We start from the raw sequence: 23,424 nt of genomic DNA on the forward strand, positions 1-23,424 counted from the left end.
GAATTCTTTGAACAGCCAACAAGCATGTCGATAAAAAGTAGAATTTTCCCAACTTGTTCTTTTCCTAGCTGATCAATGTTTTGTTATGATGATGACTCAAAATGCTCTTCAGATATTTACTTAATAGTTGTAAATTAAAAGGTAAGACGTCCAAGCTTCAAGAAGAGAATGAATTTATTCTGCCATTTAGAAATGCTTGATTTAAAGGAAAGCACAAGGCAGTCGGTTTAGGGTTTTACAGGTGTTTTTCCAAAGGATTTATCATTAACTGTGCAACAATTGATGCAATTCACATACCAGGAGACAATATGATGAATATAAAAAATGTGAAGTGCTAAAAATGACAGGAGCAAAATGGGCATTGAACAAGCACAGAATTAAAGAACTGAATTTGGTAGAGCAGCAGAACTTGTATTTTTGGAGAAAGAACTTCAGAACGAAAGATTTTGGGATATGTTGAGCATTAAAAAAAAACCAAAGAACTGGAAATTGCAAAGTTCATTGTTTCTTATCAGAAATGCATTCCAAGATGCCCCTTGCACAAAATAAAAATAGCTGACTGGTTTTCTTATTTCCACAGCAATGAGGAAGAGATGAGCATTTGTCATCAATGGCTGTTCCATCACCTACCCATCCCTGCCAGTCACATACACATAAGGCCAACCATTCACCATAATTCCCTACCTTTCCCTAACTGGGAGATGGGGAAACAACAGTTCTTAACAGCATTTTCATGAGGTTTTCAGTTAATGTTTAATGCATGTCATTTGCAGTAGTCAAGGTTATGGCAATTTGGTCATATTGTTTTCAACTTATTTTCAACTAGCGACAGTAAAACTTTCCATGGGCAATTGCTTCATAATACCAGCTAGAGTTATTGTGGTATCTAACTACAGCAGAGGAAGAAAGTATATTAGCCATAGCTGTTGGCATATTATCATTTAAAAAGTGATAAAGGCATTCAAACCACTTCACAATCATTAATGTTCACATTGCTACATTTCAGAAGATAAGCAGTATTATTACCAGTGAAATGCATATTCAAAGAATGCATCAGTTGCATCTCATTTACTTGTTCCAATGCAATGTTCTAAACATATAAAATCCATCTCACAGCAATATGTATGACTAGTACTAAAGTGGGACTTTACAAACTCTGACCTGCCAAGGTGAACGCAGCCAATTGCTTGTCAAGCATCACAGCCCCCCCAACTGCAAAAACATACGAGGTAGAGTTATTTTACATGACTATTGAGCTGCATTCAGCTTAGTGGGTCACAAAGAACTCCTTGTAAAGAACTCCTTTAGTACCAGCCTTATATATTACTCTACTATGTCTGAAATGAGCCAAAAAGTGAGCACTTAGTATGGTAAAGTTTTTTTTAGTTCATGTTTATTTATTTAAATTTTTGTACACTGCTGTTCTCCCTGGAGGGACCCAAAGGGGCTTACAATACTAAAATGAAACACAATATAAATAAAGCAAACAAACAAGAAAACAGGAAACTATGTCTTGGGCCTGTCCTGGATTCATCCAAATCACAGGCTAAGAGCCCAAGGAGCCAAGAGCATTTTGAAGTTTGCTGTTTGGCTTGTGCCAAAGCTTTATACCTGCAACAGGAAGAGAAAAACAAAACTAAGGAGATGTTACAGATGGCCAATATATTCCTCCCAATGGCTAAGTACCCTGGATAAGAATTGTTAGCATATTAATTTGGAGAGGCACAGCTTGAAGCTTGAAATTGATCAAGAGTTTTCTTAGCCACAGAGGTGGGCATCTTTGGGGGAAAGACCCCCCCCCCCAAAAGGTAGGCTGTTGCCTGAGGACTGCCCGTCTTTAATGACAAGACAACCAATTTTCTAAGTTTATTTTTCCCTTTGAGCAAAAGATGTTTTCAAGGAGGAGACAGCTAGGTAACACATATGACCAAATGATTCTGAATGTAGACAATTTACCTGCCTTTCCTATTACCAGGACAGAAAGCTGTAAGGATCAGAGGGATACTTATGTAATTATCTCACATAAATTAATCACTCACTGGGAAAGGTAAATGTTTTATATACTTAAAGAATGTAGTGAGCAGCAGATGGGGAGGTGTGGTGGTAGAGAGGAATGGGGAGGTGGTATGGGAAAGCAGCATGAGAACATACATTCACAATCAGTTTCTATGGACAATAGAGAACATATGTGAACTATTCAAATACAAACTGGCTGATGAGCTGGCTGCAGCATGCAGAGAGCTTGCCATCTGAATCATCCAGGTGATCAAGCACTAGGCTAGCCAAAACTTAGGTAGGGCCTGGATATCTCCCATGATCACAAATGGTCTGCAGGCTATAGAGATAAGTTTCCCTGAAGAAAATGGCTGCTTTGAAGGGTGGACTGTATGGCATTATACCCCACCAAGGTCCCTCCCCAGGCTAGCCTGATCTCATCAGATCTATGAAGCTAAGTAGAGCCAGCCCTGGTTAGTAATTGGATGGGAGACCACCAAGGAATGCCAGAGTTGTTGTGCAGAGGAAGGCAATGGCAAACCACCACTGTTAATCTCTGGCCTTAAAAACCTTACAGGGTTGCCGTAAGTCGGCTGTAACTTGGTGGCACTTTATGCACTGTGACTTGGTGGCACTTTACACACTCAAACACCACCCTCCCCAGCCCCACCCCCCATCTCTAGGAGTTTCCCAAACCAGGGTTGGCAACCCTGTGAAGAACATCTAGTACCGAAGCAGCTTCTGCGACCAACTGATTCCTCACAACTTATAATGCCAAGATAAGGAAAGTCTAATCCTTGAAGTTACAGGGCAGGGAAAAAAACTGATTCTGGCCTTCATCTTGCTATAAGCCAAGCTTTTATGGCATATGGCATCACTATTGTCATTATTCCTCTGAATATGTATGCCCAAAGAACCTCCTACTTTCACTGTGCTACCATTGCACAGTGTATGCCTACCCTTCCTTCCTTCCTTCCTTCCTTCCTTCCTTGCAAAAAATAGCCTAATGGTGGCCATACACTTACACAATTGTGCTTGAGAGACCATAGATATGGAATGGCTTGATTCTGAGACAGATGAATCCAAGCTCTATGAGGAAAGGCTGAATGACTTGGGAATGTTTCATCTGGAAAAGAGGAGGCTGAGGGGGGACATCATTGCGCTCTTTAAGTATTTGAAAGGCTATAACTTAGAAGATGGCTGGGAGCTGTTCCTGTTGGCAGCAGAGGATAGGACTCACAATAATGGGCAGAAATTATGGGCAGAAAGGTACCGGCTGGACATTAAGAATACATTTTTTACAGTAAGAGAAGATTAGCAGTGGAATTGGCTGCCTAGGGAGGTGGTGTAAGCTCTAGTCCTGCGGCCCCTTTAAACAGACTTCAGCAGACAACCAATCCACAAAAGCAGTTTTATTGGGTAGAATCGACAGGTTTCAGAAGCCATATTCAAAAGGACACTAGTAAGGGTCAAAGGCAAGGTACACAGCATATATGGAAGAGCAAAAGGAGATAACCGGTTACCCAGGCAACCCCCACCCTCCAAGAGGCAGGAAGGAGTACTTGGCGATTCCCACAGTATGGGAATCTATGAAGACTAAACACGGGGCATAGACTGGCCTTGGACAGAATAGCACAACAGCACCTGCAAGCAGCACAATCGCACTACCGCATACTATCCTCATGGCCTGGTCCTGACAGGTGGTGAGCTCATGCTCCCTGGCAGTCTTCAAGCAGCAGCTAGACAAAACTTGTCATGGATGCTCTAGGCTGATTCTGCATTGAGCAGGGGGTTAGACTAGATGGCCTGTATGGGCCCTCTTAACACTGTGATTCTATGATTCTGCTTCTATGATTCTGTGATTCTATGATTAGTAGGGGAAAAATCCCCTCCCAACCACCCTTCTTGAATTTGCAACTTCAGTGCTGTTGCTAGGTAGGGTTGCCAACCTCCAGGTAGCTTTACTAGAATATGTTATTCAAAAAAACACAGCTGTATGGCTTATATTTTCTTTCTCAAACTTACTACAATTGAAGAGTTTATTGTTATGTTACCCAAAATAAGGTGTTGGCTATAATAAATTTTCTGGGAGGTTTTGCCTTGGATTTGCCCCTCTCTAGATGCACATTAAGGATTGCCTGCTCCCATTCATTCCAATGGGTGGATGGGGGGTACCCCATAACTCGGGACCCCTGACCCAATCTTCACAAAACTTGGGGGTTCTTGCAAGAAGGGTCCCTCCAAGCGACCCTGAAGGTTTGGGACCTCTACCTCCAAAAATGCCTCCCCAGAGCTGCAGAAAGCCCTGAATGTGCTTTAAATGGCTTTATTCCAATGGGCAGATGGGGGGACCACTTCCGGACCCCATACCTCCGGACCCCCTCACCCAATATTCACAAAACTTGGGGGTTCTTGCAAGAAGGGTCCCTCCAAGCTACACTGGAAGTTTGGGACCTCTACCTTCAAAAATGCCCCCCCAGAGCCGCGGAAAGGCACGAATGTGTTTTTAATGGCTTTAAATGGCCGCATTTATTTGCGAACTCCGAATTTCATGCTGAATTCCACAGATCCGAATGGGGGGAGTTCAGACTTTGGCATTTCCCGAATAAAAGCGGGCCGAATTTTGCTGGATCCGAATTTTACCGAATTTATTTTTTTCAACAGCCCTACTCCCCACAACAGACACCCTGTGAGGTAGGTGGGGCCAAGAGAGCTCTTAATAGAACTGTGACTAGCCCAAGGTCACCCAGCTGGCTTCATGTGTAGGAGTGGGGAAACAAATCCAGTTCACCAGATTAGCCTCTGCCACTCATGTGGAGGAGTGGGGAATCAAACCTGGTTCTCCAGGTCAGAGTCCACCACTCCAAACCACCTCTCTTAACCACTACACTTAATTTTCAGTTCATTTTCCCAGCACAGGGAAGTGAGTTTGCAGAGGCAATCCATTCTCCTGTTCAACCAAAATTATTTAAGGTATCAGTCATTCACAAACAATTAAAGTGGTATTGTGTAATTGCTAAGAAATTGAGCTATGAATCAGGAAGTCATCTGCTTCAGAATGAGGAAACAAGCCACCATGGTGTGGTGGAATTAGAGTGGTTAGTATATGACTAAGATATGGGAAACCATCCCCACTATAACATCCCCATTCTGACAACTCACTAGGATCTTGAGCCAGTCGCACTCTAACCTATCTCACCAGGTGGTTGTTGGGGGGATAAAATGGAGGAGGGAGAATGATATGGTCAATCACTATGGCGACTCATTGGGGAGAAAAATCAAAGGATAAAAATCTAAATAAATGAATGAAGTTTCCTGGTTTGAATCTAGGGTTGCCAGGCCCAGCCTGGCAAGCAGCAGAAAATGGGAGGGACATGAAGGACATCAATGATTGTTTGACATAACTTCTGGGAAACCCTGGAAGTGATGTCACACCTTTCTAGGAATTACTGGAAACACTATGGTTTTTCCATAGAATTCCATAGAATCTAGTGATTACTAGAGGGGGATGACACTACTTCCACATTTTCCCAGACGTGACATCACTCCATAGGCCCAACAGACATTTTTTTTATTTTATTTTTTTCCCAGTGAAATGGGGTTGATAATACTGGCCTATCTTGCAGGGCTGTTGTAATGATTGCAACAATAAACACACCACATTCTGAATCCTTCAAAATGCTTTGAAAATACTAAAAATTGTCATTGGTGGCTTTAAATAGTTGAGTATGGGGTAAATTTTAAAGGGTAAAATTACATGAAAATGTTTTCAAGCTGTGTTAATAAGGAGATGTTCCTCTGCATGTCTTCTTCACTCAGGGTTGCACAGCAACATCAGTTGTATTTGTTAACCTAACAGAACTGGGGACTAGATGAGAAGCCCCCCCAAAAAATAGTTATTCTGTGATTTGTCTTAATAATATGAGGCATTCTGACACATAAGGGTTAAAATATCATGAAATAAAGAGAATATGAGACTACTAAATGCCAAATGCTTGTTGCTATGGTGATGAAAACAATACATTGCTTTATGAATAAATGTGCAATAAATTCAGCAAAAGCTATGCAAATGTTGACAAATTTGCTTACAATTTTGAGGACAATTTTCTGCTTTAATGGCACCATAAACCTGAAATCCAAAAGCTACTTGCAGCAGAGCCTGGATATACCTTAATTTATTAACATTATGAATGGACTGGACCTCGGCCATCTTAAGTAAGCAGCCCTTAGTTTGATCTGCGTGGCACATTGACTGCACATTGACTGCAAGCAGTACAATACGCTGAAGTACATAGTTATGTTGTAGATTAAGCCTTGTTTTACCCAAAATAAAAATTTGTGTGTGGGGGTTGTATCTCCTGGAAACTGCTGTGGTTACCGGATGAGAAAACCAAGCTGTTTTCTAAGGGCTTGTTTTTTCTCTTATATATGTATAAATATAGAATCCATAGCCTTGAAAAGAATTTAAACTATATATTCATCAAGGGTGAGTTTCTTTCCTATAAACCAAAACAACTTCATCTTTTTTCACCCAGATAAACCCCTTTTGTCATTTCTGCAACTAAAACTGTCTACTGCACTGCTTGTTTTTTCATGATTTTAGTCCTGCATGACAGTTCTGTGTCATATGACACACCCGTAATCCATCTCAAGGTTAAAATCTACTTTGTATTTCCAAAATCTCTCAAATCTGAACATTTTAGTTTAAGGAGGATTAACATAAGCAATGAAAAACCAGAGAGGAACAACAAAAGCCAAGATTAAGGTTTGATCTCCTTGAGTACACTTGCCAAACTGGAGTAATACAGTATTCAGCAGAGCAGTGATAAAAAGGAAAATGCTGAGCCCTGGTGTCATGGCTTTTTTAATGAATGCCATGGGAAAACATAGTACAGGATGCATTGGTTGGGGCTTTTATTTTTTTTAAAAAAAAAATCCACTACTGTAATAAAAGGATAATGATGTTGGTAGTTCTTATAGACCATATTTCTGATGAAGCAGAACTGATTGCGGAGGGGTGGGGGAGAAGCGACAGGAAGAGATCTGAAGGCCCTCCATTTCAGTCATCTGCACAAGGAAGAATTCTTCACATCACGGTAGGCAGCGAAATTCAGGCAACTGAACAACTCAGTCTCAGTCACAGGTCATCTCTTTCTCCCAAGCCACTGCTGCTGTTCTTAGAAAATGGGAGGGGGAAGGACGGGGAGTCTCACATACTATCACGATGAGAAAAAAGCTTGACACAAGTTATCATATAATAATCAAACAAATGGCATCATAATATAAACATCTAACTGCAATAAAAAAAAACATCAAACTGCTATTGGAGCAGATTCTGCGTGACTGGATCTTCTTTTGCTGTGGTAATATTTATAAGAAGCTATCAAGTTGGCTTGATTAATTACATTTGTCCAAAGTCAGTGCTGCCTCTCTTTATAAGGGGTTCTGGGATGAGAAGAAATCCTGTCACTTGACCAATGCATATGGTTCCTTCCTACAGAGCCAACAAGAGGGGCTGTGATCTTGGTGCTGAGCAGGTCTCAAGACCTGGTGGTGACAGATGTAGAGGTTGTTGCACCAGTTGGGAATATTGACCACAATGCTATTAAATTCAGCATTCATGTCAATAGAAAGTTACTCCTAAAGTCCAAAATTGTAACATTTGATTTTAAAAGAGGGAACTTTACAAAAATGAGGGGAATGGTTAAAAGGAGCAGAAAGTGAAACTCGAGAGAGTCGAATCCTCAGAGGATGTTGGGAAGCTATTTAAAACCACACTAATTAAAGACCAGATAGAATGCATTTCCCTGGTTAGAAAAAGACCACTACCAAGTCTAACAGAATGCCTGCATGGTTAACAACTAAAGTCAAGGAAGCTATAAAAAGTAAAGCGGCTTCTTTTAAAAAGTGGAAGGTCTGCCCCAATGAATTGAACATAAGGGACCACAGACTCTGGCAAAAGAAATGTAATTCAATAATTAAGGTAAAGGTAAAGGTCCCCTGTGCAAGCACCGGGTCATTCCTCACCCATGGGGTGACGTCACATCCCGATGTTTACTAGGCAGACTTTGTTTGCAAGGTGGTTTGCCAATGCCTTCTCCAGTCATCTTCCCTTTACCCCCAGCAAGCTGGGTATTCATTTTACAGACCTCGGAAGGATGGAAGGCTGAGTCAACCTTGAACCGGCTGCCTGAAACCAACTTCTGTTGGGATCGAACTCAGGTCGTGAGCAGAGCTTGGGCTGCAGTACTGCAGTTTACCACTCTACTCAATACCTCATCTGCCCCATGACTTCCACAATGTTCAAAAAAAATAACTTCTGATTTAATTGCATTTAATTTGTATCCCCCTGACCTGGATGGCCCAGGCTAGCCTGATCTCATCAGATCTCAGAAGCTAAGCAGGGTCAGCCCTAGTTAGTATTTGGATGGAAGACCACCAAGGAATACCCGGGTTGCTGTGCAGAGGAAGGTACTGGCAAACCACCTCTGTTAGTCTCTTGCCATGAAAACCCCAAAAGGGGTCGCCATAAGTCGACTGCGACTTGACGGCACTTTACACACGCACACACAATTTGTATCCAGATATTTTACTAAACTCTGATAACTTTTCTAATCTGGGTTCCAGATTTATCTGTTTCTGTTACAAAAAGCACAATATCATCTGCATAAATGCTTAATTTAAATTCCTCGCCTTAATCCGTATGCCTTTAATTTGATTATTATCTCTTATTGAGATTGCGAAAGGTTCTAAAGATAGAGCATACAATAGAGCTGACAAAGGGCAGCCTTGCCTAATACCTTGCAGGATATCAAAACTTTCTGTTATTTCCCCATTCATTCTTATTTTAGCTTGACATTTATTATATATGATGTTAATCCATTTGTAAAAATTTTCTCCGGAACCAAAACTAACTATGGTTTCTTTCAAATATTGGTGTTCCACCCTATCAAATGCTTTTTCAGCATCTAAGAATAGAAAAGCGGCTTTATCCATTGGCTTCTTTATGTATTCCTGCAGGTTACAAATTTTCTGGATGTTTGATGTTAAATATCTTTTAGGGATGAAACCTGTTTGATCTGGGTTAATATATTTGTTTATTATTTGTTTTAATCAATTTGCTAAAATTGAAGTTAAGATTTTGTAATCAATATTTAGGAGACTAATTGGTCTATAGGAGCTATAGTCAGATCTTTTTCTGGTTTGGGAATAACTATAATGTTACTTTCCGCCCATGTGTTTGGTAATTTTCCATTTCTAAAAATATCATTTAATGCTTTAAAAATGGAATTTTAATTATGTGGCTTAATTTTTTATAAAATTCAGCAATATAGCCATCCGGACCCGGAGTTTATTAACTTTCAAATTTTGAATAGCCATTTCTATTTCTTGTATAGTAATATCTTTTCCCATAAACTCTGTCTCATCTATGTTTAACTTAGGTATGTGGTTTTTTTGTAAAAAAAAGTTTTAATATTATCTCTTTCTACAGAGCCAGCCTTATATAATTCTTCGTAATATTCTATAAAGTTCTTTTAAATTTTATTAATGTCATTACTAATTTCTCCATCTTTTGTTTTAATTCCAATAATTAATTTTTTACTTCTTACTTTTTTAACTTTCTGGGCTAATAATTTCTCTACCTTATCTCCTTTTTCAAAATACCTTTGTTTAGTGAAAAGTAAGTTTTTTTATGTATAGAAATTGCATCTGTTCTTTCCAAGGTCTCTTTCTCTGATTTCAGCTTTTTTTTTTTTTTTTACACGGATTAAGTTTGGCTTGTTTTTCCAATTCTACAATCTTTTAAAAACATATTTTCCTTTCCTTATTTCTGTTCCTTTCCAGGAACAATGATTCACTTAGAGCAATCCCTCTAAAAAAGGCTTTAGCTGTTTCCCAAACCACTATATCTGAGCTGGTAGAATTATTGATTTTAAAAAAGGATTCGAGTTCCTTCTCTAACTTCTCCTTACTTTTATTATTATTTAACAGTTCGTTATTAAGGACCCAAAACTTACTCCTTTTTCCTTTTGTGTTTAACCATAAGAAAATGGGGGCATGATCAGCATATATTAAATTCCCAATTTCTGTTTCACATCCCATATTTACCATAGATTTTGAAATTAAGAACATATCAATTCTAGATGTTGATTTATGAGCTTTTTAATAGAAGGAATAATTTGTTTCTAAACTATGTTTAAGTCTCCAAACATTGACTAATTGAAATTTATTGATGGTCTTTTTCATCAGATAGGATGATGAGGTACTCTTATTATTATATCTTTCTATCTCCTTTTCGCTTCTATCTACTTTCAAATCCATAACAGCATTGACGTCTCCCCCTAAAATAAGATCTCCTTCTACTTCCTTTTCAAGGATAACATTTAACTTATTATAAAAAGTTTTTTGTTGTTGGTTAGGGGCATATATATTTCCTATTGTTACTTTCTTTCCTAATAAATCTCCAACTAACAATAAGAATCTAACTTCCTCATCTACTATCTGCCGATTAACTGTAAGTATTGGAGAGTTTACATATATGGCCACTCCTTTCATTTTATTGCTGCTAGGGGCATAATACAGCTTCCCTAGCTTCTGCTTGTCCATTAAGTGTTGCTGTTTTTCTCAGATATAAGTTTCTTGTAGGAGAACAATATTAGCTTTTTCTTTACTTAACCTATAAACTATTTTTCTTCTTTTGCATGGTTCATTGAGCGCATTGACATTTAAAGAAATAAACCCATTGTTGCATGTTTTGTTTTAAATGCTGTGTATGCACTTTAGCTGCAATTTTCAATTCCTTCAGTATCTTCATGTCATTGTTCCACATCTGCATTACAGGTGGGCCTTCATATAATGTTGCAATCAAAGAAAAAATGTTTCCTGTGTTTTATCAAAGTCCACACATATATTCATAATATAAAGGAGCCAGATGAGAACTTTTTTGCACTGCCCTGCTGAAGCCGAGACATAGTTGCAAAGTTGTACTAAGCTCAAGACCTGCAAGATAAGCTTAATTCAGGTCCTATCCATTGCATTTTGACAGAAGAACCTTTGGCCAAGATTGAGTGATAAAATCTCTCAGCACTAATGAAGGGAAAGACAGGGTTCCAAATGGTAAACCAGTACATACAAATCATCCCATTGCACTATTTACTATATCTGTCAGGATTGGTGACCAAATTTTGCAATCAGTAGAGGAACCCTTTATTTATTTGCATTAAATTTTATCAAGTGTGGCTGTAATATGTTGTTCTTTTATCATGCCAAAATGAAATCACTTGCAAACATTGGCCTTCCAGTCTAGAAAAAGAGTGAAAAAGGAAGTTGGGTGGTCAGGAGGTCAAGACTCCCCTTCTCTGCAGTTAGACAGATGAACGTCTAGAATACTAAAATGTAGTGACAAAGATGGTTGGAGGATCTATAGGTATTACCCCAAATCCTAATATTCTTGATCATTCTTAATTACTGCTCCAGAATTATTCCTAGGTATGCTGAGACTACCTGCTTTGCTGCCTGCTTCATGAGAATGGATTCTGCTTGCTTAATGACTACAGCTCTGCAGTTCTCCTTGTCTCTTGGACCACTGAAAACCCTATGTGGCAGAGGTGTCAAACATAAGGCCTGCAGGCCAAATCTAGCCCCTTGAGAGCTCTTATCCGGCCTGTGAGCCAGCTGAGGAAGCCACCCTCCGCCCCATTCTCAATCCGGGCTGGCGAGTCATGGCCCAGCCTGACCAAGCAACATTTATGTTATATCCAACCCTTGTACCAATTGAGTTTGACACCCCTGCTATATGATTTCATGGCCTGTCAGCTCTGAGTCTACTAGTAGTTTAGCAGGAAAGGGGATCTTATCTTAGTGGAAAACATACCATTCAGTTAAAAAGAAGAAACCTAATGCCTTTGAAACTATTGGCATACAAGACACAAGCTTGGAATACAGCTTGGAACACACATGCTTAGAACACAAGACACAGCTCAGAAGTGTTTGAAGCTTTCCTATAGTCTAGCGGTGGACTGTAATCTGGAGAACCTGGTTCGATTCCCCACTTCTGCACATAAAGCCTGCTAGATGACCTTGGGGCAGTCACAGTTCTCTCAGAATTCAGCCTATGCGGAGGTAGGAGATAGCAAACCATCTCTGAATGTTTCTTGCCTTGAAAACTCTATGGAGTCGCCATGAGTCAATTGTAACTTGACGGCACTTTCCACCACCACCAAGGAGCCTTCCTCTGATGGAAGTGGCTCTTCCCCTGGCTCTTCCCTTTATGGAAGAGCCACTTCCATTGGAGGAAATCTCCTTAGGCTGGAAGAAGGCTTCAAAGTTTGCTAAATGGAGTGGAATGATACAAGCCACAGTCTGACAACTTGTGGATGAACTGCAAGCACTCTGCTATTTTTCCATGTCAACATACTTACAGAAATACATTAGAAATTGTTCAAATTGCCTCCAGCAACAGGTGCACATATATCTATAACCCAGAATGGCAAATTATCAAGATCAAGTGTGGCCCCATTTGATATAGGAAAGCCAGTTCTTCCATCTCCAGCATGACTAAGGTTAAGTCCCTCCCACATGCTTGCATATCAAAAACAGTATCTGTAGAAGTGTTTTCCTTATGTAAATCTTGAAATAAACTGCTGGAGCCAAGGTACAACAAAAATCCTACATATACCTGCAGAACTGTTGTAATACCAGCCAGATTCTCAGCACTTCCAAAAATTGCACTTATCAGTCATATTTTGAGGGGAGGAAGGCTGTAACCTCTTTTGGCCCGCTTTATCTGGGCTGAGCTTCTGTTATTTCTCTTTTTCAGGGATTGGTCAGATGTGCAGGTGAGTCACCCCAGGTGATCCAGAGCCAATCTAGGTGTTGACAGTGTGCTTTTAATTTTCTAAATAATAAGTTTCTATTTTGGTGAGCTTTTTAGAGTCTCCAGTAGGCAGAAGAGCAAGATATAAATACCTAAACCAATAAATAGGTTTTTCATCTACAAAAAGAAAGACAGATTTTTTTCACCAAAACACCCCAATAGATATGGAAATAATGAAGCTTGTCCTCTGTGCAACCATGTCCCTCTTGATGACATTATCATATATATGGGTCACAGATGAGAGAATGACTTCACAGATCTTTTTCAAATGCAGGCATTTACAAACAGAATCACCTTTATGTACTTATTCCAAAATTTTCCAAGACATAACACATACTTACAGTTAGAATTAATATGGAATAACCACTGTATTATTAAGAAGTTTCTATGATGCCATAATTATATTGTAGGAGAGCTTCTTAAAATATTGAGCGGAAAGAAAAAGCCTCAATGCCAAAGATGAAAAACTTACAGCTCTTTTGGTACTTTTATTATTCTCACTTTTGCAAAGAAGCCTATGGAACTCTCCTAAAACTCCAAAAATTATACAATAACTGTTGGGCTCATAAAAGCAACAACAGGTTTGTAAGACATAATGAAAGATATAATCTTAGAAACCAATTCTCTGCTACATGTAAAAATCATTTTTGGAACAACTTAGACTGTACAAATTGGTTCAGCTGTGTTCAATATGCTGGCTGAATCCACATCTTTGACATTTGCTTATTATTTAAAAGCTTGTTTTTGATGTGCCAAGGTCTTTCCAACTCCTCCCCATCAACCTTGCCTTTGAAGGTTTGGTGGCTGATTGAACTGAAAAATTTCCACCAACTGCACACAATAAGCAATAAGAAGATATGCAGGACTGTATTTTATGCTAGTGCAGACCCTTTTTTGCTGCTGAGTCCTTGCTCATACAAATGTCAGGGGGAAAATAGCTCCCAACAGTACATATATAATTTGTCAGTGTGCAAGCTACATTTCTTCAATGCAAAGAGAGAAGAGAAAAAATACAACTAGTTTTAAGTACAGGGCATTCCTGACCTTTAAGGACAAAGGCCCTTAGGAGGCCAGGAAGATGATGTGCCAGCATTGGGGCCCTCCACGCCGGCATCTGAGCTACTTACGCTTCCATAAGTGCCCCCAACTCTGGCAGAGAGGGCCAGATGCCGGTCACTGGGCGCCGCTGCAGCAGCACCGCCCCGGGATGCCAGTGAGGCTGCACCAGCTTTTTGCTGGCGCAGCCTCGCTTTTCTCAATGGGGTGAAAAGGTCCCATTTGACCAGAAAAAGCCTCTAAAAGGCTTTTTTTGGTCTTATGGTGGTCATGGACTGGCTTAGGAGGTGGTGCACTGGCACCTCCTCCCATTGTCCCCGGCTGCCACCAGCTCAGGAATGGGCTGTTAGTTACTGGTTTCCTACAACACCAGATGGGAGGGTGTCTACATACACAGTGGAAAAAAGGTATCCTTCTGCCTTAGCAATGCTAAATAGCCTGCTTTTTAGCCACAGGTTTGCTGAGAGGAATAACTAACTGGCACCTATATGAAACACAGACGGGTTCTTTGTGTGATCACCCTGTATAAATACTTCTTTATTAAGAAATGCCTAAAGGGCCAGGAATAATAAACAGACCAGGAAAGCAAAGAGTTCTCACATGGAATCTTGGGATAGATGAGATTTTGCCTAATTTCAAAAATGGGGTTTGAATAGTGAAAAACAGTGGTGCATCAAGGGGTAATTATGGCTGAGCAAAGATTCATGAATGTGAGAGCATGATAAGATCTGTTCTTGCCACTTGGCTGGAGCTATTAATTGATCACACCACTTAAAAGTAAAATGTTAAGATGCCAGTAGCTGGCCAGCTTGTTGAGGCATTTTGTCTTTTTCCGGGTTTATTTGGGGCAGAATATAGAAATAGACGATAAAGCCTAAGCCGGATAGCCAATAGCCGAATCAGCCAAGTAGGTATTCAGCTTATTCGGCCTTCAGCTTTCCCAAGGCTTTTCTATGATAATTTTTTTTTTTGGAGCTCCTGTGGAGACATTTTTAGAGGCAGAGTTACCAAATTTTCAGGGTAGTTGAAAGGGACTCTCCTTGCATGAATCCTGATGTTTGGTAAAGTTTGGATCAGGGGGTCCAATTTTGTGGGCCCTTGAAAGGGTCGCCCCCCTTCTCCACAGAAAAGCATTGTGAACCAAACTTTACCAAACTTCAGGATTCATGCAAGGAGAGTCCTTTGCAGCTACTCTGAATATTTGGTAACTGTACCACTAAAAATGCCCCCACAGGAGCTTAAAAAATACTCCCATTGACTAAAATGGACCTGAATTTTTTCAAGAAAACCTAAACAAAGCTGGAATATCCTTTTACTGGTATGGGTATTCAGCTTATTTCAGGTTTCCTGAAAAAAATTAGGTCCAATAAACCCAAGCCCGAAATTTACCAGATTTTTTTGCACAGCCCTAACAGGTGTGCCAATATGAACAGATGTAAGGAAGGTTATTCAATAGCCATCCTGTCTATACAAGCCTGTTTGCTGGCAAGCTGTCCTCCCTTTCATCATGAAGCAATGTGGACTAGCTGGTCACTTTGAGGCCTCACAGGATTTGTTGCTGTTCTTCTCAAACTTGGAGGGAGAAGTTCAAGGTTGATAATTGTTTAATAAATATTAAAAATTAACCATTTGAAGGGTGAGGAGATGAAAGAACTTTTCAGCATCCTATTTTGCAAATGGCCAACCACCAGATATCCTGAAAGATCTACAGTCAAGGCATGGAGGCCAAAGTCCAAGCACTGGTATTCAGAAGGATATTACTTCTAAACATTTGAACTCATGGCATAATCAACAGCTTTATTCCCTGGAACATTGTACTTAGATGCAAGAACTGCAAATGGAAGTACTGGTTTAATAAACTGTAGCATTTATAGAAACCCCCAAAAGATTGACTTCCTGCTTTAAGGAAGGATTGCCCACACATTGCCCTATAACATCTTCAACGTAATAATCCAGGTCACACCATGCTAAAATGAGAAGGTGTGAACAGTCAACAACACTAATGACTCTGTCAGAAAGACTGCACCAGCTGATTCCAAATGACCCAAGCCATAGGCTGCAAAAAATGAAGATACCCCCAGGATAACTATCCAATCTAACCATAGTTTTTCTCCATTTCAATTATGATTACCAGTTAAATCCCAAACATGTAGAAAACTATCCACCAAGCATTTTTACCATCCAACAAGTCACCCACATTAAAAGAGATTTGTTTAGACTTTCTACTATACTTTAATACTAGCTACTATCTTGTGATATCTTTTGCACTAGACTATCTCCTGTAATTTCACAATATATCACAACATCCAATATGACTTAGAGTGAAATATGCATCCACAATAAAGAGAATGACAACCTTCTGGAGCCTTCTGAGTACAAGTCCTTTGACTCATTACTTTGGACATGGAAATATATATGAATGAAAACATTTTTAATAGCAACTAGCAACTGGCATTGTTAAAGGAATAGCAATGAGAAATGTATTCAAATCAGTTTGACTGCAAATTGAGAGCAGCACATTCAAGTCCTCAAAAACATTTATAAGTTTTTAAATCAAATGTTCAAAATTACTGTAATTCATATTACAAATGTTTTACACGTGTACTTTCACATGGCTTTTCACAGCTGTTACTGACACCAATTGCTCAGCCTATCTTTTTTTGCTTTAAAATTTTTTTATATAACAAAATACAGTCCCCCCAAAACACAAAATAACAATATCAATTCAGCAACACCAACCACCAACCAACAAAACAAAAACCCCACACAAAACATAACTACAGTTGATCTTATTGATCGTATTGATCGAGGGCTTGATATTTGATACATATTCTTGTATATTTTACAATTGCAGATATGAAAGGAATGCTTTAATGGCATAGGTGATTCAAAACAGAGGGGGAAATGAAAAAAATAATAATTCTGTTTCACATACAGCAGTTTTTTTAGCAATGGAATATACTTCAATAATATCTAATTCTTTCCTCTTGTTTTTTAATTCATTGATTATTTTTCCTGAACCTGATTTTTTATGCTTTGTTTCTAACTCCTTTATTTCTGCCTGCAATATCATTTTTTCACCATTGGACTCCTTCTTTAATCTGGCCATCTCTTGAATACATATCTCCCTTATTATTGATGCATCCCACACTATATGCATTGGCATTCCTTCTGTTATATTTTCTTTAAAGTAATTTTGTATTCCTTCTTGTAATTTTTTATTTGATTCTAATTTAGTTAATATAATAGAATTGAATTTCCATGTATAAATGGTTGGTTGCTTTCTGAGGATATTTCGGTCAACCCATATTGGAGAATGGTCCGATAGTTTTCTAATCCCAATTTCTACTTTTACAATATTTTGCATTAAGTTTGATGACATTAAAATGAAATCTATTTGTTTTTTGGGTGAAAGATGGTCAACGGGCAGGACAACCTTCACTGACTGCCTGCAGTCCCCTTCAGCAGGAGGGCCCTAGATGGGGTAGGGATTCCAGGGGTGCAGAATTCCGGTTCTGAACCACCCCCTCATTAGATTGAGGTCAGCGTGTACCAGGCTCCTGTACCTGGAAACAGGAACCGGGCAAAGCTGACAGTGAGTTGGGCTTTCCCGAGCTGGTCTCCATCTGCTATCCCGCCCCCCCCCCCCCCGTTCTTCTTTTTTCTATTTTCTTTGACTTTTATACTTCACCATCAATGCTACCATGCCCAAGCTAACCCCACTGATTCAAGGATCTATCCCCACAGCATTGGAGAGGTGACTGACCGCAGCATCCCAGAACGTCAGAGATCTTCATGGTAAGGGAAAAGAGAGATGAGAAGGAAGAGGGTAAGTGCCGACGCAAATGGTGGATAGGTCGGGAAACTGAAAGTAACATCCCGACTGATCCAGGGGGGAGAGAAAATCGTTTGAACTATAAACCTCATTTGGTGGTTACCCCCCCCCCCCGGTTATCATGGATTCAGCTCTTAAATTATTGAAGTGCAGGGTTTTAAAAAGAGGTGCGCAGTGGCGAGGAGAGGGGGTGAAGTCCATCGGTAAAAAAGACAGTGTGTGGACTTGTGTGCGCCGGAGCCGGGGTTGGAGTCAACCCCGTCAGGCATTGGGGCTGAGGCCGAAGTTGAACTGGGAGGATTCAGTGCAAATTGGGACTGTCTTGCTCGGTGGAACTCTGAGAGAGATGGGCTGGAAGCCAGCAGAGCAAACCCTGAGATGCTTCTGTTGATGACCCTGTGAGTTGAATTGGGGGTGATCGAAGAGCCATTGCTGGGTGGTTTGGACCTGTCTGCATTGGTTCTTTTTAGGCTACCCTCCCCCCCCCCAGTTTTTCTACACTTGGGCATTAATGTTACTGGATTTAGACTACCCTCCTGTTATTTACTTTCTCTATCAAAGTGTACACTCTTTTAAAATCTACTCAGACATTTGCTGGACTCTATATGGGCTTCAGTGCCATCTACTGACCATGACACAACAACAGGAAAAGACTATATTTGCAACTAAGCCCCCCCCCCCACTAGTTGCACTAAACTTCCCCTCGGCTTCTCTAGTTCAATAATACTAGACCCAAAACTAATGAATTGCCTAGCATAGTATTAACTTTATACTCATTCATTCATTCATAAACCTTTAATGGCATATAAATTGTTACAATTGATACGAACAATGGTCATAAATCTTAAAACTGATAAGATAAAATCATAGCCAGTAACATCAGATATCAGAGGTTATACGTTTTTGGACATTTAGCACTTCTACTAAAAAATTGGCGACATCCACAGTAACCTCTGGAGCTGAATCATTCACTAGAAATTGACATTTAACTTTATTAGACAGGTAAAACTTGGGATGTAACCAGTTTTTTAACCATTTTCTACGAGGTGTTTCATATAGAGGGCAATCACATAGAATATGTTCAATTGTATCCAAGGAATTTGAATTACAGGGGCAAGTCCGTTCGTGAATTGGGATTTGATGGAACCTTCCGTACAGTATCCTAGATGGGAAGGCATTGACCCTGGCAAGAGAGAAAGCTCTACGGAGAGTAGGTATATCCAAATTATAAAAATAATGGGGAATACTGTCTGTTTTATTCAAAAGGCACAACATTGCTGAGGAGCAGACAAAAGGTTGAGTAGGATGCAACCATTGTAACTCTATATCTAAAAGACGATGTTTGATTATTTTAAAAATGTGCGCCTCTGTAAATGGAACCAAGTCATTAAGAGAGACTCCGATTGATCTTATTTTAGTCAATATCAAGTTGTCCCAGGATGTATTATGAAGTTCTTTTAATAATAGAGATAAAAGAGAACCGTGCTCCGCTCTAAAATATAGTTTAAGCCAGTAACGAATAGTTAATAACCAGGCCTTGGTTTCACACAGGTTTTGGCCTAGTTCAGAGATGATTGCGTAATAGGACACACAACGAGGGAAACCCAGAATCTGTCTAAAAAAATTGGCTTGAAGAGATTCTAAATCACGATTAAAAGCATTTACCCAAATAAGGATACCATACAAGACCTGGGGTAAAATTTTAGAGTTAAACACCTTAATTGTGGCAGGGACGTATTGGTTGCCCTTATACAAGAAAAAGGACTTCAATTGACTCGCAGATATTTCCCTTAATTTAGTGATTCTACTTCTGTGTACTGCCCATTTACAGTTATAATTAAAAGAAATGCCCAGATATTTAAAACTCTTAACCTGTTGGATTTTGGCCTTCCCAATGCGCCAGCTGGAGGGCAACCACTTCTTAGAAAAAACTAAAACATTGGACTTAGAATAATTTATTTTGAGAAAATTTAGCTGGCAATATTTCTCAAAAGCGACTAAATAGCATTTGAGTCCAATTTTGGTATAGGATAAAATGGCAGTATCATCGGCATATAATAAGATAGGGATTATTTTGCCACCTAATTTTGGCGGGTGTCCATTGATAGGGTCTAAAAAACAAGCCAAGTCTGACAGAAACAAATTAAAAAGAAGGGGAGCAAGAATACAACCTTGCTTCACACCTTTATTTAATGGAATTTTATCAGTGAGGCCACCGTTTGAGGAAAATTTAACTTGGTTCGTTGTGGATGAGTGTAGTTTCTTTAAAAGGAATAAAATATTAACTTTATACTAATCCAAATCAATTTGTTTTGTCTTAATTATTTTACTAATTCATATTAAAAAGGTTAAAAATACTAAATTATTTTTGTGGTTAATGATCAAAAATAGCTGTTTGAATGAATTAAGACTTGTCTAGTAGTGTGGTAACAAAATAATTTAATATGTGGGGGTAGCCAATATTAAGAAAATAAGTAATTTGATACAGTTAATCATTGCAACAGTAGATGCTAGCTAGTTGATTGGTTGTGTTAAATAACATGCAAAGGTATTTAACATAGAAAAAAAAGTGTCACTCACCAAGGGTACAATCATCTCAGGAGGCTCAGGAAGAAAAATCTGCCCAACCTTGGGGAGAATTTCTGAACTTTCAGAAGTAGATCTTGAAGCCTTATTATCTCAAGCCACTAAGCCCAAAACTAAGAAGGAAAAACAGAAGACTTCCCTCGAATTCGGTTTGCAAATGGAAGAACTTAAAGGTTTTATGATACAGCTTAGTGAAGAAAGTACAAGGAAGCAAGAAGAAAGCAATAAGAGTTTGCAAGAGAGTGATAAAAACTACAAGAGACTTTGTCAAGGATTGAAAGGAAGATAGATGAAAACACTAAAGACATAAAAGCACTTCAACAAAGACAACAGAATTTTGAAGAAAAACTTGAGCAACAAACTAAAAATTGGAGCCTTCATGAGGACAACCTTAGGGAAACTGAAGAACTTTTTGATCTTCAAGAGATTATAAACTGAGAGAATAATTTGAAGTCTAGAGGCTTGGATGACAGACCTGGAATCTGAATTGCAACAACTACTACAAGAGCCATACAGTTTCCAAGAAGAATTTCTCCAAAATGAAAAAAATATTCACGGTTAATACAGCATACGTGAGAAGACACAAAACACCCAGAGACATCTTGGTAAAATTCTCACATCAAAGAGCAAGAGACGAAGTCCTGCATGCTCAGAGAGATAAACGGTTAACTTATAATGGAAAGGAAGTATTAGTCCTTTCTGACTTGCCACCTAGTGTCATCCAAAAGAGGAGGCAATTTGATGAATTGAGAACCATCCTACATAAGAAAAATATAAGATTTTGCTGGATCCCTATGCTTTTAAACATCTTCCTACCAAGAGGTAGAAGAATTGTAAAGAGCAAGGAAGAGGCCAACCAACTCATAGAAGAACTGCTCTATCAACACTCACATTATCAAAGCAGACCTGGAGGAGATCAGAACACCTCCGAAGACGAGACGAGACTTGAGGAATCATTATTGAGAAAACGTCAGCAAAGGCAGGAACTTAAGGAAGCAGTTTTCCATTTAGCTCAAGTAGAACCCCAGACACCAAGTCACGAATGGGTTCAAGTTAATAAGTTGGTGGGCACATTTAAAACTGTACTTTCACTGGAAACACTATTGCCTATAAAGCAAGAGGAAAGCGTCCAGATTGAGGTACCAGCCATAGAGGGAATCTCACCAGAGGAAGAACAGGATTTCAAACTGTATGAAGCTACAGTACTAGAATAAAATGGAGGACTTGAAGATTACCTCGATTAATGTCAATGGCTTAAACTCCCCAGCCAAAAGAAAGAAAATGTTTCACAAACTCATGAAATTTTCCTCTGACGTGGTTTGTCTTCAGGAAACACATATTAAGTACTGTCACAAAAAAATTCTACAATGTAACAAATTAGGTATTCTATACTGTTCCTCATCATTGACTAAGAAATGTCACAACATATGTTAAGCATGACAAAGTTACAGTGATAGACTCCTTGAAAGACAAGAAAGGCAGATATTTGATTTTATTAACCCACGGGGCCAATGGCAGAAAATATATGATTGCAAAATTTATGCACCAAACAACACAAAAGAAAAGTTTTTTAAGAACTTATTTGTGAGCTTACTCAATTTCCATCAAGAAGAAATACTCATAGTAGGAGATATGAATGGAGTTATGGACATAAAACAGGACAAATTGGTTAAATCCAAAGTGGGTAAGCTACCGATGATTGTTTTCCAGTTCCTGAAAGACTAGAGTCTAATAGATGCTTGGAGATTTAAACACCCCAAAGAGAGAGACTACACTTTTTATTCTAACAGGCACAACTCGCATTTCAGAATCAATTTAGGTTGAGTATCTAATACACCGGCCAACTATCTGGAAGACGTTGCTATTTTACCTGCAACATCTGCCGATCATAATCCACTCCAAATAATATTCCGAGGGGAAAAAAGGGGATTAAGAAGATGGCGAATGAATGACAACTTGCTTCTCCGTCAAGATATCTTAAAGCAGTGTCAAGAAGTTAAAAGTTTTTTTGAATTGAATGCTATGCCTGGAATGGTGGCAAGAACAGTCTGGGATTCCAATAAAGCATTCATGAGAGGAAGGCTAATCGCTTTGGCGTCCAAAATAAAGACAGAGACTGTTTACTTAGAAGCTTGTATGAACCATTTGTCAGTTAGAAGAGATTCATCAAAAATCACTAAACAAAAAAGACTTGTTGAAGATTCAAAATTTGAAGCATCAAATAGACGGGATAGAAACAGAAGAAATGCAAAAATGACTGAGATTTGCAAGGCATAAATTTTTCAAACCTGCAAGGATGTTAGCAAACACACTAAAGAAGCAATCGGAGAAAAGAAGGAATCTGGCTATTCTTAAAAATAAACAACTTTTAAATAAAGAAGATAATATACAAGAGATTTTCAGGACTTTTTATTCGGAACTTTATAAAAACAATTATACATCCCAGACAAATTTGGATTCCTATATTCAGTCGGCAAACCTGAAGGGCTTCTCGGCGGATGACCATCAAATACTCAATCACTAGATTTTTGGTTTATCTCAAAGGTCATCTTGGCCATGCAGGCATATTCCAATAGTTTTTCTTTCCAGTCTTCTATTTCAGGTATTAGAGTTTGTTTCCAAGTTCTTGCAAGAACCGTTCTAGCTGCTGTCGTAGCATATTTGAAGACATCATGAAATTCCGACGGTAGGTTAGGTGGCACTATACTGAGAAGATAGGATTTTGGATCAATTGTTAACTTAATATTAAACATTAACTGTAGTTCTTGATGAATTCTTTTCCAATATGTTTGTAACTTTGGACATGTCCACCAGACATGAAAGTATGAACCATCTGTATCTTGGCATTTCCAACAAGCACCTCTTTTTCCGGGAGTAGTCATCTGAGAAAGCATGTTGGGAGTCAGGTACCATCTATAGAATGTTTTATACCAATTTTCTTTCACTTCTTGGGAGACGGTATATTTCATTTCAGAAGTACAAAGTTTTTCCCATGAGTCCATATTAATCATTTCTCCAAAGTTTTGCATCCATTTTATCATGTTGGTTTTCACTTGTTCTTCTTCTGTTTCGTATT

Source organism: Euleptes europaea, chromosome 15 (assembly GCF_029931775.1).
Source record: "Euleptes europaea isolate rEulEur1 chromosome 15, rEulEur1.hap1, whole genome shotgun sequence".
NCBI classification, from domain to species: domain Eukaryota; kingdom Metazoa; phylum Chordata; class Lepidosauria; order Squamata; family Sphaerodactylidae; genus Euleptes; species Euleptes europaea.